Below are 15,952 nucleotides of genomic sequence, written 5' to 3' on the forward strand. Positions count from 1 at the left end.
CCTACGAGGAGAGGCTGAGGGAGCTGGGCTTGTTCAGCCTGAAGAAGAGAAGGCTGAGAGGGGACCTAATAAATGCTTATAAATATCTGAAGGGTGGGTGTCAGGAGGATGGGGCCAAGCTCTTTTCAGTAGTGCCCAGCGACAGGACAAGGGGCAATGGGCACAAACTGAAGCACAAGAAGTTCTGTCTGAACACGAGGAAGAACTTCTTCCCTCTGAGGTTGACGGAGCACTGGAACAGGCTGCCCAGGGAGGTTGTGGAGTTTCCTTCTCTGGAGATATTCAAGACCCGCCTGGACAAGTTCCTCTACAGCCTGCTGTAGGTGACCCTGCTTCAGTAGGAGGATTGGACTAGATGACCCACAGAGGTCCCTTCCAACCGCTACTATTCTGTGATTCTGTGATTCTGTGATGACAAATCCCAATAAAAAGTGTAATATTTTTGTGATCAAACTGTGTTCTTACAGAATACATGCTTTCCAAGCAATGTCTAAGCTTGTAATTCTTTTCTTCTTCTTCTATAGAAGCTTTCTCTACGTTTCTTCAAAAAACTCTTTCCTAAAATCCACCCAAGAGTGTTTTTTTATTCAGCACAGAAAGAGATGGAAACACAGCATTACAATTCCTTTATGTATTTAGAATGCAGTATTTGCTTTGAACTTCAGAATGGGTCTTGAAGACCCTTCAAGCATGGTCTACACATTTACCGAGGAACTACTGGGCATTCAAAAACAAAAAAACAAACCCACAAACAAGTAGAGCTGCAGTAAGATTTTATTTTCAAGTCCTACCAGAAATACTCTAGTGTTTTTACAGAATACTCCTTAGCATCACCACTTCGGGGAGTGAGTGTACGAGGCTACGTATGCAGGCAGCTCTGGTCTTTCACACCACAGTAAGCTGGGGTCCACCCATCAGCAGTATGCCTCATTAGTGGCATTCAGGACTTGAAGAAATAACTGATTTTGCACAATTGTTTTCACACTGTGAGATGCAACTGTACTGGCTTATTTAAGCACAGACCGCAGAGCTTGCTAACCTATAAAATGTGAAATAGACAATGAATATATTAGAGAGAAACATTTAACTAGAGAAAAAATGCTCTTTTGTACAGTGTAGAAACCTCTCTATCCTCACCTATTACAAAAATTTTTTTGAGGTTGTAAAGCATTTTTTTGTATCAATATAGATCAGTAAACAGTAGAACTTACTACAAGGATACTAATAATATTGTTAAAAATTTACAAAGACAAAATTAAACAGCATTCAGCGAGAAGGTTTTTTAGGGCTGTCTTTCCAAATCACTAGATTTTTTTTTCCCCCTTTAGTCAGAAGACTCATTTTCTTTGCAAAAATGTTTTTTCTACCTGAGACAAATTTGTAGAAACAGATTTACTGAGAAGAATTCTGACACTTTCCTGGCAACTGGCAGTGATGCCTGGTGAAAGAAGCTAAATTTTGCTGTAGAAGAAATTTGCAAAAACTCATGAAAACAGCTTTTGAACTCATCCAAATGTCATCCCCCTAAAGACAAATCTAAATAGAAGTGTCAGGATTGTAATTTTTTACCCACTTCAGGAACCTCATTTGGTATACTGCCTATAGTTTAATATAATTTTTTTGCATAAAACCACTGACTTTAAGTGTTGATACTGATTTTTCTCTTAAAGTTGCTTAAACTGGGTATCTATCATATCATTTGCCAGGAGAATGTTTTGCTTGTAGCGATTTCACCTTGAGGTTTCCAAAATCTGGTAAAATCTATTGAAGAATGAAAAGAAAAAAGGCGGGTATCCCTGTTTTGCCCAAATCTCCATAATCAGACATGAGGGTCCAAAGAGAAGCTAAGAGCTCTGTCCCTGCATGTGATGAATTATAGATCACTCTCCTTTACCTTGTAAAAAATGTAAGGCTTGTAGTACAAAAGCTACCAGAGGACATGACCAGTATTTCAGGCTCCCTACAGTAGCAGGAGACTTGGTATGCTTAGAGGAACCGAGCAGTACCACAAGCTGGCTATTTCTCCTATACAATGACATTTTTGGTTTTGTTTTGGTAAGCACTCCAGTCATGAAAAGAAAAGTCCACTAGCAATTTGCAAACAATAAAGCAGCATGACAGTGACTTTAAACTGTGTATACCAGACAGAACTCACCTTCAGCGCAATGCTTTTTATATCCCTCATCTTGATAGCTCATCTCCTAAATGAACTTCAGAAGCCTCTCATTTAAATTCTTCATGGGTATAACCTGTTAAAAAGTGCTTCAGATGACAACTTAATAAAGGCTGATCTTGTGAAAAAAGAACAGAACAAGATGACAAGAAATTAGAGTACTATTCTTGGTTTTCCCTATTTTTCTCTCATTCTGAGAAATTTGTTTAACCTTGCTGTGCTTCATTGTATTCTCTATAAAATAAGGAGAATGATTTCTACAGAGATCTGGGAAGATAATTATCTTTACATTGAAAAGCTATGGGAATGAAAAGTATCATTACTTCACTGTTATTTAATTGTATTAAAAAATATCCTGCAACTTCCACTAAGGTCTTTGGTATTAAATATAACAAGAGTCGGCAGAAATAATGAATGCCATAGTCCTTTATTTTCTCTATGGGTAAAAGTGTTTACTTATATGAATAGGCTGGCAGATCCATGTCCTTTCAGAGAAACAGCCTATTTTCTGTTTGAAGGAGGAAGAATTCCTGTCAAATTCGTATCACAGGTTTAGTTTAAGTTCTCCCCAACCATGTTGGAGTGTTTCAGGTCTGGGAGCTTTTGCATTTTGCTAGCATTACAATGCTGCTCTAGTAATTACACTATGATGAAAAATAGTCTAAAAATAAGCTGAAGAAATCAAGCTCTCCGGTGTTAGCATCCCAGCTGGGAGACGCTGAATAAACACAAATCTCTCTACAGCTTTCCCCAACACAGTGCTGACATAAATAGGGTGTCTCAGAGAAATTTTTGGTAAATATGAATCGCATTTTAAGACAGATCCAAGGTCCCACTGAAAATTAATAACAATTAGGAGCAGTGCAACATACCTCCCTCTGTCCTTTGCACTAACCAATGACTGTGTTTCTGAAAGCAACTCTTGCAAAATCCCTTAGTTTGTCAGTTGTCAGCAGAAAGATCACTACATCAATATCAGGTCAGAAGCTATTTGATCTATTAAAAGGGAGCATTGTGATAGCTGAGCTACACAGGTGAGATGCAGTCATAAAACCACATAATGACATTCTCTGTTCCCAAAGAATTTATACTCTACTATTAGGCACAGGAAATAATGAAGATTTGGGATGTTACTGACCTTTGCAATAACACCACCTTTGAGTGTTACTGACTCCCTGTGACCATTACAAAAAAAAAAAAAGTGTACAGGAATAACTGTAAGAATATTCAGAGGGTGATTAAACAATAACCATCAAGGAAGAAGTTTACCAGTTAATTTTTAAAAATTTATTTATTTTTATTTATAAGTTTTTATGGCTTCAGATAAAATGCAGGTATTGAGTAAGTTGGTTTGAGATTTTAGAAACTGGTTATAGCAGGTCAGATTTACATCCTAGCATACTGGAAGGTTTACATCATGTCTCACTAAGAAAGCAATTGGCATTACTCGAATGCTGGGTCTTTACCTTTCTGTGTTTCAAAGCCTTTTGCTTTCTCTGAAATGAAGTACATATGTCATCCTCTAACTACAAATGTCTTCGGACATTACAGTCCCCTGCAGCTCTGAGTCACAAATCAAGTACTTATTACGGTCTGGACTCTCAGTATCTGATTGTGTTTGATTCCCAAGTTCTGACTGTGATGAATGGTGTCGCTCTTCTGCAACAGCTAAATTAGTTTTAAAAAGCCACACAAACACTTCAACCATATACTTAGTTTGTTTCTGCTGCAGAAAACTGATTAGCCTGTGACAAAACAAATTAGTTCTCATGTTTGAAGGGGGTCAGTGAATGAATTAAATGAAGGTTCTGTAAGACATCTCCTATATTTAATCGCTAAAGATGATCAACTGTTATCTTATGAAATGACCCTTCCTGGCTTCAGGGTAGAAAGTCAGAATAAAGAAAGGTAATACACTGACTTTATTAATGTTAGTGATAGTAAAAATAGTACCAAATGAAAGGCCATGAAAAAAGCCTGGGGATTACTTGGCTAGATGAACTTGCAACAGCAGCATACCCACATTACACAATGAGTTGAAGGTACCCTGACAGTAAAGGTCTAAAGGGCCCAAAAGTTCTAACCAAGAAATTTCACAGACATTTTTAAGGATCTGGGATAACGCTGGATTGAACAATGTCTAAAGCTGCTTTTGTGTCTATAACAGAAAAGAAAAAATCCTAAACTAGAATCCAGGAAGGTTTGCCATTTGTAAAAATACTCAGAACAGCTCTTAGACATCTATGATGCATCTTTCACTGTGGCTTTTAAAAATCTGTTTCTAGTGAATTATTCCAGAAAATAAGATGCTTCTACCTTCTCTTCTTCACAGCTGATGTTCAGGAAATAACTGCAATTCTTTTTTGTTTTATATTCCTAAATATTCCTCTAAAGATTCTTGCAACTTTTGGAAGGTAGAAGACTATCATAAAATACATGAAGAGCTATGCAGTAGCTGTCATGTATTTTTTTAAACATTAAAAGACGCATACAAACAAAGTGGAGTGTGATTAAACAGCCTCAGTTGTGTGAGTTTTTTGTTGTTTTGTATATCTATTTTTTATGCATCTGTGTAATTTTACCCTTAATATAGACATATATGAAGAAATCCCATGAACCCAGTTGGATACCAAATAATTTCATTTATCATACAAGTTTTAGCTACATGCTTATTTACATGCTGGGTACTTTCTAGTGGCTTCTACTGACCTAGAGAATTGAAACCATTTGTATACTGTTCTATTCGTAGGTCTTAATCACTAACTTTGTATTCATTATGTCTTTGGTTTGCTATTATATGCCAAAAATACAAATGGTTTTATTCAGGCAAATTAAAATACACTGAGAAAAAGTATCAGTTAGTTTCTTATAGAAAGCAAAGTTCATGAGCTTCATTTCCCATTCTGCAGCGTAAGCCTTCTTTCTAGACAACAAGAGTGTTAAACCAGCAGGTCTCTGCAATTACCGACTACTTAGAAGCCAAAGTGAGATTTAAGTGTAAACTTTGTTCATTGATCTAAATTGATGCTGGCACAATCTAAATATGCAAGTTACCTGCCACAGACAGATTTATCTGTAATCTAGAGTATGCTTTGAGTTCTATTTTTTCAGTAAGCAATGCTTATATGAAGCACTGACACACCTAAAAATTAGCTAGATACAGACTTTAAAAACAGAAAAGCCAACAGAAATAATTAGTGGGCATTCTCTAATATTAACACATTGTTGCCTATACACTGTCAAACATTTTCATAAGTGCAGATTCTGATTGATTATATCCCAGAAAATGAAAAAAAAGCACAACAATTCAGTTAAACACAGTTCATTCCTTGGGTGAGGAAAAATAGGTTTTTATTATTCTCGCATTTTTGCCTGCTTCATTAGCAGGGTCGTAAGTCATACAGAGGCAAATGTAGCATATAAAATAAATAATTTTACTATTTTTCTTTAATATACTGAGATTTTAATTGTTCCAGGATCAGATTCTGCCATTGCTATGATATATAGCATATAGTCGACAGAATACATCTGTACTTTTCCACCTCAGAGTCCACTGAAGACTTTCTTGCCACTGAAAGCCTCAACACACACATGAGAAGAAATGCCATATAGGTATAGCCTCACAGTTGCATGTAGTCGTATTGATTTCAGGCTGTTATTTTACTTGAGAAGTTGCAGACTTTAGCAGACTAATTTTCATACTTTAAAAAAACCAGTCAAATAAATCTTCCTCTCTCATACCTGGGTTTTCTTCAATGGATTTTTTTCTTTTCATGTAATTGTATGAAAAATTAGAAAGAGGTTGAGTAAAACAGTTAAAGGCATTCAATCCCTATGAAGATTTATAGGTTTTTTATTGCCAAATATTTGATTATTTAGGTTTTTTATTTCTTTGAGTTAATAGAAAATTGAGAACTGCCAGGAATCAGGGTGAAGCAATTTTTCACATGATTTAAAAGGTGGAGACTTAGGCACTTATTCAGATCCTCTGGAGTACAAAATGCTCAGTCCTGTACTCGCACTCAAGAATGAATTTGCTTTAACAATATCTTCCACTATTACCAACACGCAGTAAGCGGAAAACATCAGCCTTCGGCATTTACTCAAGGCTTAACACAAGCACCGGTCTGCTTATTTGTCCTTGTATTCCACATTAAGATCTATGCATTAGGCTAAACAAAACAAATTAGAAAGATCACAAACCTATTTCTTATCACAACAGTTGGCCATATAATTTCTACAAGAGACCTAATGCCTATCTAAGGTCATCTGAAACAATCAGAAGTTTTTTAACTTGGCATGCCTTAAACATGACTAATCAGTACAATCTTAATCTGGTTATTATACCCTGCACTCATGTATTCACTGCAAAGTCTGGCCTGCCAAGTCACATCATGAAAGAGCTCCATTTGAGCTTCATCAGTTGAAAAGCTCTATGTCAGGGTTGAGTACACCAATAGGCTGTAATGGCCCTGATGAGCCCCACTTAGGATCTCCACTCACAACCTGAAAGCACTCAGCATATGATGCAAACAGGTATGCATGGAGCAGTCCAAGTCTACCACTCTATCAGCATACTTCACTTGCAAGACTTGCCTTCGGTATCTTTTTTCTTTCTTTTCCTTCTTTAGCTGCTCTTGCTTTTCAGAACCTTCACAAAATGTGCAAGGGAAACATTCTCCATGATGCAGACTCTAGGGTCTAGCTGTGCTTCAATCTATACAGCTTTGTACAAGCATAGCTGAAGGCACAAAATAACTTGCAGTTAATGCTAGCAGAAACAGCTGCAGAAATGGCCAAAGAGAGATTTGTGTAGTCCAAAAGAAAAAAAACAACCTTAAAATCTTGAGCTTCATTTTGCATAATTCTCATTAGCTATTTTCTGCAACCTTCTGTAACTTCTCAGATCCTAATTTCATATCATACCCTTTTTTTTGTATCTCTCACAACCTTTGTTTCTTGCCTTCTCCTTTCACCCCTCTTCTTTCCTGAACTCTTCACTTAATCTTCTCCTAACTACCTTTACAGGCCATAAAGCCGTGAAACTAACCAAATGCTTGCTACTGCCATACAGTTCACTCAGATGTGTATTGTTCCCCATACCCATATTCAATTAATTAATTTCAATGGCAGTGTCTTACCTAGCTAACCTCTCATAATTTGTACCTTACCCACCATTGCTCCAAGAGACGGAGGAATAAAACAGATGAGACTATTCAGGCCATTTAATTTCTTCTACTATACCTAAAGGTGTGGTGTACAACCACAGATAAGGGATTCTAGGAAAGCACTCTAATTAATTGGCTGAGAACAGATCTGTTCCACAGACCCTTTACATCTCTGCTAACAATCTAGTTTCATTTGACTTACTAAACAATGTGCTCCTCAGACACAGTTATGAAGTTTCACTTTTACTGCCCCAACCATCTGCACATATACCAAAGAATTAACAGTCAACACGTCATCCAAAAAGCAAAAACAAGCAAAAAAAATAGGTGTAAAACCTCTGCCAAATCTAGAGGAAAACATAAATTGTTTTTTTGGAAAGCATCAAGAATTTGGAGGAGGCTAAAAGAAAATATTATGTTCTGTTAGAAGACCTTTAAAAAGCAATCTGCATGCTGAATATTAAGCACAAATCTTTTGTTAAGTCTGTTGGACCTAATGTATTCTTTCTCCATTTCTCATAAAAATACTTAAAATGTAGAATATTATATTCTATGAACTTAAAAAAATTAGCACTTTAATAATCTCTATACAAGAAATGATTGTTTCCTTGTCTTTTTGGTAGTCTGTTCATAAAGGATGGTTTTATACAGTCCAAAAGAAGACTAAATTAATGTCCATAACAACTCAATCCTATTGATTAAAAGACTTGAATTCTCTTAGGAAAAAGATCATATAAAGTTAACCTCCTCACTTTGCCAAAATAGTACATGTGTTAGCAATGAAACCAGAGACATTTGGATTCTTGATGTATTTACAACATGCAGATAGCTCTCCTTCTCTTCCCTACTTAAAGAGAAAAGCAGCATATAAGAAATAGATACCTAATAGATTGTCACTCTAACTAAACGATTGGTCTTAAAAGCCTCTGAAATTTTTGCACACAGGCCAGCTGAGTATCAGTAGAAGGACTAATTATAGTGTACTATCAGCCCATATATAGAAGGAAAACTCGCCAAGTTAAATTGTAATTCATATAAATTAAATTACATATTGTTGCATGTTTGATTAACAAAGTCAGGCAAAATTACAGGCAAATTCCCAACATCTATTAATTTCAGATTAAAATTTTGCTACTATTTAAGATACAAAATACAGTAACTTGGTTTTAACATGATTCATTGAAGGGAAGCTCATGGACTGTTAGGTTTCAAACTATTAATCATGGTGGCATATAATTTTTCTCAGTTCGAAGGATTGTGTTGCTTATAAAGAAATTATAAATTTAGAAAAACACCCTAGTGATTTTAGCAAAGGATGACACAAAGAGTCTGTTGTTGACTCACTGTCAGTTACAGCCAGAGACAAATCACCATATTTCCATGGAGAATGTCTCTGTTTGCAGTTTACAATCAATGAGTCGGGACAGAGTTGATAATATAGGACACTTTCTGCTGACACATTTGTTTTGTATCCTAATATACCTCTAAGACAAGTTACAAATGGTTGAAAGCAAAAAAAAAAGAACACAGAGGCACAAGCAGTAAATTGGAAAAGTAACCTGAAGAAGGCCAGACAGCTGATCATGACACACATCCTTGAGACCAATGTCTGCGGCCACAGATTGCATCTAATTTCATTTTTCATTTAATTTTAATAATTTTCACCTTTTTTTTTTTTAGCATGTGCTTTCAATATTTTAAACTATAAACTAAGCATCACTTATGAGAGCAAAAATAACACTTCTGGTTCTGTGCCATCCTTTGCCTGCAGCCAGGAGCACTCCCAAAATGACTGCTCCAGGTGGCCTGAGAGTACTAACACTCCCCTGGCAGAGGATTTCATGGCAAAGGAAAAAAGCCTCCTGCACCCTCCTAACCAGATGCAAGCGGGTATATCACTTTTGATAATTATCACTGCTATTCCTGCTTCCTCAGGGCACCAAAATTTCTGCTGCTATTTCCTCTGATGAAGCAGATAAGGGTTGGGATCACTTACATGGGGCATGAGAGCTGGGATGCATGAACAGATTACAGGCATCCCAAATAAACGTATGTGACTCAAACCTCAACACATTCCATTTGGAACTGTTTCTGTGTGCTTCAGAGGAGCACGATCATGATCCGCAGCATTTGTAACACTGTTCAGATTGCTTCGTGCTTCTGAGAAGACTGTATTGCAAAATCTACAGCAATGAAAATCTCTATTCCTAAAAATTACAAATGCCTTAGAAAGGTTACAGTACAAACTGCCTCTCTGAAGGGGCAGGAGAGGGACAGACAGTGCAGTATTCAAAGAAAAAAAAGTGGCAAGTACGTCTTAAAGACCAGTCAGAGTACTCTAGGAAGTAGAATCATAGAATCATTAAGACTGGAAAAGACCTCTAAGATCATCAAGTCCAACTGTCAACCCATCACCACCGTGTCCCGAAGTGTCATGTCTACATGTTTTTTGAACACCTCCAGGGACAGTGACTCTACCACTTCTCTGGGCAGCCTGTTCCAATGCTTCACAAGTCTTTCAGTAAAGAATTTTTTCTTAATATGCAATCTAAACCTACCCTGACGCACCTTGAGGCCACTGCCTCTCGTCCTATCGCTAGTAACTTAGGAGAAGAGACCAACATCCGCCTCACTATGACCTCCTTTCGGGTAGCTGTAGAGAGCCATAAGGTCTCCCCTCAGCCTCCTCTTCTCCAGACTAACCGGGGACACAGACATGGCCTGGAGTAAATGATGATTTACTCCTTTTAAAGATGCCTTTTTCCATCAGCTAGCTCCAGAGCTTTTGGGAGATGTTTGATCTAAAGCTTGATCAGCATACAGCCACTTTTATCTAAAACAGTTACGCTGGGTTTGTTTGCATATGCAGATCTTACCACTCTTACAGGTGAAATCTTTCAAATCTCACCTGTCAAAGCAACACCATACAAATGTGACTGAACTACTTCCAGAGCCAGGCCACACCTGAAAGCAGCATAGGTGCATTCCAGTTTCAGAGGTCCACATTAACAGCCTATGGAGCCAGCCTGATTTTCTGCTACTCATCAGAACAGGGGGTTACAACGTCATAGCTGACTGTGCAGTTAGATTACTCTCTTACTGCTTAACTATGAGTGGGTCAGTCCTGTACATGCAACTGAACACTCAGCTTGGGTTTGGCATTTTGTGGGGGCTGATCCAGTTCCCTTCCTGGGAACACTACTTACTATAAATCTTTGGAAATGGCATGATGGCTGCTGGGGTACAGATGAGAGCAACAGAAGGTACACGCCAATATCTGCAAGAAAAGACGGTAAAAATAAAACATTTTATAAGTATGATAGGTAGGCCAAACTTTAAGGATAAAATAAACTGATTTCCAGCAGTTAATTCATTACTTTTGCCTTTGTGTTACTTGTAATTTTCTCAACAGTACAGTATTTTTTGCTCTGAGACAAGATGTTAGTGCGGGAAGACCGAGTCTGCAGGACAGGAGAAAGCCACTGCAGCACTTTTACATTTCAGAGCACTCTTCCTGAAACAGGCTATGCCAGTGGCAACATATGATACAGTGTGAAGTATGTGCTTACTGTATCCAATTGCCAGAAGTGATACCTACTGTAGGGAGCAGAGGACAACATCTGAAAACTGTAGCCGCTACTTTATATATCACAGGCATTTTGTGTTCTACACCTGTAAAATCGACCAGTCAAAGCTTGTCAATAAAGAAAATTCACCAAAAATAAAGGAAAAGAAAGAAGGCAGTGAAAAGAAACATTAAAAAGACAACGGAAGAGCTCAATGCATATACTGTATGAAGACAAGAATATCAGGAAGGAATCAATATGAGATGGCATACAAAACACATACAGTAAATCAACTATAATTTTAAAATGCTTGATCATTAAAGATGAAACAAAAGAGCAGAATGAGATTAGATTAGATTAGAGGAAGGAAATCTAGTAAGATTGTGAACACTAGAGAAAAAAATTAGCTGTATGTAGAATGAATGAGAAACAGGATGTAAAACAAAGACACACCAAAAGTTGTAAGTTTTAAACATAAATTAAAAGCATATGAGCACTCAGTGTAGTTTCAGTATGAAGACACTATTTTTTTAAATTTTGTGGAAGAGAAGGAAAGCAGAACCTTCTGATCTCCGTATCAGCCTAAACACTGGACTAAGGATAAGTTCAGAAAACAATGGATTCTTCTCATTCTACTTATGGCTGCTCTTGGTGAAACTCTTTGTCCAGTTCTCCAGCTCCAACATTTTTAGTATTTAATGACTGTGCTACATCAGCCAAATATTGTCCCTCTAATGAGAATAATGAAACAGAAACAACAACTACCATTAACTCTGAAAACTCTGGTCCTAGCATCTTTTTGAGGACAACTTTTTGCTCCTGCTTCATCGGCATAACGGAAGATGACAGACATATTCATTAAGGAAAAATATGTCAGAAAAAAAACACATCAAATATGTAAGAATTGGTAATATTATAGCTTTCACATCTATTTTATTCAGTTAAACCATTAGCAATTGGAATTATTTTCTGGATAAGAAATTTATAATCCTAACATTTATCAAAGTTATTTTAAGAATTACTTTCAATTTTTGTCTTAGCTTTTTGTCTGCCTATGATGTCATATCAAGTAGTACTTACTCAGATCTTTGTATCAGCCCACTCAAGCCAATCCATCGCAATATACAGAGCGGGTCTATGCTTTAAACAGAAATTTAACCTTAACTTTATGGATCAGGTTATCTATTTACATTTCCATAGTCTTTTGATTGTCACATATTCTGCACTGGTTCATCTCTATTTTACTACTAGTATTTTTTCACATGGACTTTCTGGACTACACGCAAACCCAAAAGTACATCCTTTTTTTTTTTTTTTTAGTTAATTTTATGGCCTGCAAAAAGCATCAGTTGAAAAACTCAGGCAGAAATAACTTCCAATAAAGAAGGAACTCATATTGTTTAGATCTCAGGGCCACCATCAATTACTTCATTTTTTTTTCTCAAGCTGACTGAACCTCTATATAGCTAGATACTAGTTATAACAAATGTGGTTGAAGAAGTGCTGACATTGAACACTTTTTTCAGATGTTTGTCAATAGCAAAAACAAATGGCAGATGACCCACAAAACAGTAAATATCCATAATTAAAACAGATACATTAGGATTTATTTCGATGTCTTTGCACACAATGTCTTTTTCACTCACCTAAAATGAAAGCCAAGGCAAAAAGTGAAAGCTTCAATGATAAATTACCAGTTTCATTAACTACGGAAAACAGCAAAATTGGAAAATGATCACTGCTTCAAAATCATAGGAAGTTCTTCTCCTTGCATTAGCTTTCCATAGCTACACAAGCGAGACAAGAAATTCTTATTTGGTATGGATAACAATTAAGAAATCCAAACCTTAAGAAATGCAACAAAATATTACACTGTTATAACTTTATCAAAATTAGATTGTATTGCAGAACATCAGAAATATTTTAAACATTGTCAGCTCAAGCTCCATCAAAAATTTTACAAGTTTAAGCTTTATTCAATTACCAAAATGGCATATATCTCTAAAAATAACTTTTGAATAAAAATCCTCATTTTGTATGTATTTCCTGTAACATTTGAAAATATTTAAAAACAATTGTTCAATAATACAGAACATAAAAGTTGAAACTGACTCAAATCAAGCCAACTTAAATGCCATATGTAAATTGTTGCCATTAACTGAACTGAGATGTGCAAAAACATAAGCAATATAAAGTACACATTATTTGTTAGTTTTACGTTAACAGAATTACATTCAAGGAACACAGTTTGTACTACTCTGCTTTTAAGCTAATGCCATTTTTAGGAAGGCCAGAATGCTGTTTTAGTCTAACAAACAACTTTTTTCTACATAAATACAAAATTAAATACACCTAACTACTCAATATATAGGACATCAACTTTATTTGGAATAATTTTCATTGTAAATTTCTGTGCATATCTAATTTTCTGCTCAATATGGTAATAATTAAGCCTCAATATTTAACTTTAATGATCCGTAGTAGCAACTTTTATCTAAAAAGTGGCAGTCTTGAGTATGTACTTTTCTGTTAAGCATCTGAATGTTACAACTTTCACCAGCAGCACAGAATGAAGACAAACTGGTCTTCCACCTAGTTCAGACTTTCTTTATTTGAATGATCATGAAAAAATTACAGAGTATCAGGACAAAGTATCGAGAAAACAAAGAATGCTTAGATCTGCAGACACAGTAAAAAAACCCCCAAATTTTCACAGAATAATGAAGTTTTGGGGGCACTTTAGCCTACACAGCCCACTGTTTTATGAGGGTGAAAGGACGTTCACTGTGCTTCAGTCAGGAAGTGCTCTATATGGCCTTTGAACTCAGATAATTTATAGAGAGCTTTGATGGGTTTGTCATGTAATACTTAAGCTATGTTTTTTGAGAATATTAACTTAAATTTGAATGAAAAGACAGGTTGCCCAAATTATGTACATCTCAAATTTAAATAATGTGACAATAACGTCACATCAAGACACACCTTGTTTCACATCAAGATGCAGAAGTTATATACTGCAACAGAAAATACGTAACTTACTCCTGTTTTGACAATGGATGATGGGAGCTAGAGTGGACTTGGAGAATTGTACATGCTCGAGTAGAAATCTCTCTTAGAACTAAATGCTGAAGCTTCTTTTCAGCTCTGAGAGAAGACGGCAAAATGACCTTCCTAACTGGGTGTCCATGTCCACTGTAAATGGAAAAAAATGGTACCAGATCAAGCATAACAGTAATTTACAGGGAAAAAAGCTATCTGAAAAATTCTTCTACAATTAAATCAGCAAGATACGGCTGTAACTCCTGTCCTGAGTGAATATTGATTAAGTGGATCTTGTCTGACAGACAATGAGTATCTGTTGGTCATGCACGAGAAGATCTAGGATGTGATGGAAAGAGAGAGAATGAAAACGTGGAAATCCTCATACATACCACAGGCAGGGAATTCTACGCACCTATTACATGTATCTAAAAATTCTTACTAGAAAAAGTATTCCATACTCAAAGCCAGCAAAAATTATTATTTTTGTTTATGAAACTTTATTATTTGAGGGAAAGGTATATTTCAATGTAAAAATGGAATGTGTTTCTCCTCCCCTCCATTTCTCTCATACAAGGGGGCATCAGTGACAGCAGCAACAGTATGGCAATTTGTAGGACTATTTGAAACCCTCAATCCAGCTAACAAAAGACAAATTGTTTTTCAGTCATAGCCTAGCAGAAACTGTCCCTCTCATGTTTCCAATTATCTCCACCTCAGCTGTTGACATCTACCACCATTGTGTGCTGCAAGTATTAACTAACTCTGCACCCCAACAGAGTAATACTCATTCCTGGCCCCTTACCAGGTACATTTTTGTGTACTTCATTTCTCAGGGCTTTTACTTAGAAATCCTGTTCCACCAGTACTCAAACTTTGGCTAAAGCTCAAAACTTTATGCCTCTCAGCTGCGTTTCGAAAACCTCTCAATGCTTAAGCCAGCCCAGATTAAACCATCATTGTAAATGTCATCAAGTTACCTAAAATGCAGTTTTTACTGTAACATCCACTCTGTATCTTCAGGTTTTCACATCCAGTAGCCTGAAACTATGCCATAAACACTTTTGCCCGATCCTTTGGTGAGTATGAACTTACTGTTCCACAAGTGGGAATATCATGCATTTTCTGATACTGATCTGTGGTGTTTCTCATTCCTTTCCGCAATGGAAAACCGATTAGCCAAGCTGCTGCAAGTCCCGACACCTGCGTACTTCTTCTTCACCAGAAGCAGTTTACTTTCCCCATACCTCACGCCATTCCTCCAGCCGCCTCTGAACCCAAATGTGAGACCGTGCACTAGAGACCGCACTTGACAAGAGGGCTTGGAACGACCCAACGCTCTCGATCACCTCGAGGTTCAGGAACCTGCACCGGGGCCCCCGCCTGCCTCGACCTCCACGTACTCCCGCCGACTCCCTTCCCTTTCCCGAATTCCTCTGAGCTCGCCCTGGGATCTCTCTTCCTCCCTGCCGTGTTTCAAGCCATCTCGCCTCTCGGAGCGGCGGCAACACCCGAGTCCGAAGCCCCTTCTCTGGGAGCGGGCAGCGCCGCTGGCCGACTCCCCTCGGGTGAGGCCCTACAGAGGCGGGACCTGAGGAGACGCCGGCCTCTGCTCGTCGGAGAAAACGCCTTAACGTCGTGAGGCCTGGTGAAAGCGGAGCAACTTCGGACGGGCACCGGGCACCTTGCGCATTTTTTTAAAAGCCGGGCCTGAGACGCTGCGCGTCCTCCGCCGTCCTCCCGCGGTGCTGCTGCTCCTCCTCCCCCCCCCCCGGCCGGCCCCGGCCCCCGGCCCGGCCCTACGCTGCGAGAACCCGGTGCTGTTTCCCTTCCTCCGCGGCTGCCAGGAGACAAGCGACCGCGGGCGGCGGGACTCGGCCGGGCCCAGCCCCGGGAAGGCGCTCCCAGCCCGGCGGGGGAGGGGACAGCCGCTAGCCGCGCGCCACCGTGAGGACAAGGATCCCCACGTCCCCAGGCGACTGGTGACGAGGGCCGCGAACGCCGGC

General features: G+C 38.1%; 1 long non-coding RNA gene across 2 annotated transcripts; it reads right to left on the reverse strand.

The window, feature by feature from the left end:
* Positions 1-794: 794 nt before the first annotated feature.
* On the reverse strand, positions 795-15,861 carry LOC142360850 (uncharacterized). 2 transcript variants are annotated; one of them, XR_012763438.1, is made up of 5 exons: positions 14,927-15,861; positions 13,947-14,099; positions 10,548-10,618; positions 2,156-2,291; positions 795-1,039 (listed from the first exon to the last, which is right to left on the reverse strand). It is a non-coding gene; the product is annotated as an uncharacterized LOC142360850 (long non-coding RNA). The 2 variants fall into 2 exon arrangements; XR_012763437.1 differs by lacking the exon at positions 13,947-14,099.
* Positions 15,862-15,952: the final 91 nt, after the last annotated feature.

Source organism: Opisthocomus hoazin, chromosome 3, assembly GCF_030867145.1.
Source record: "Opisthocomus hoazin isolate bOpiHoa1 chromosome 3, bOpiHoa1.hap1, whole genome shotgun sequence".
NCBI lineage: Eukaryota > Metazoa > Chordata > Aves > Opisthocomiformes > Opisthocomidae > Opisthocomus > Opisthocomus hoazin.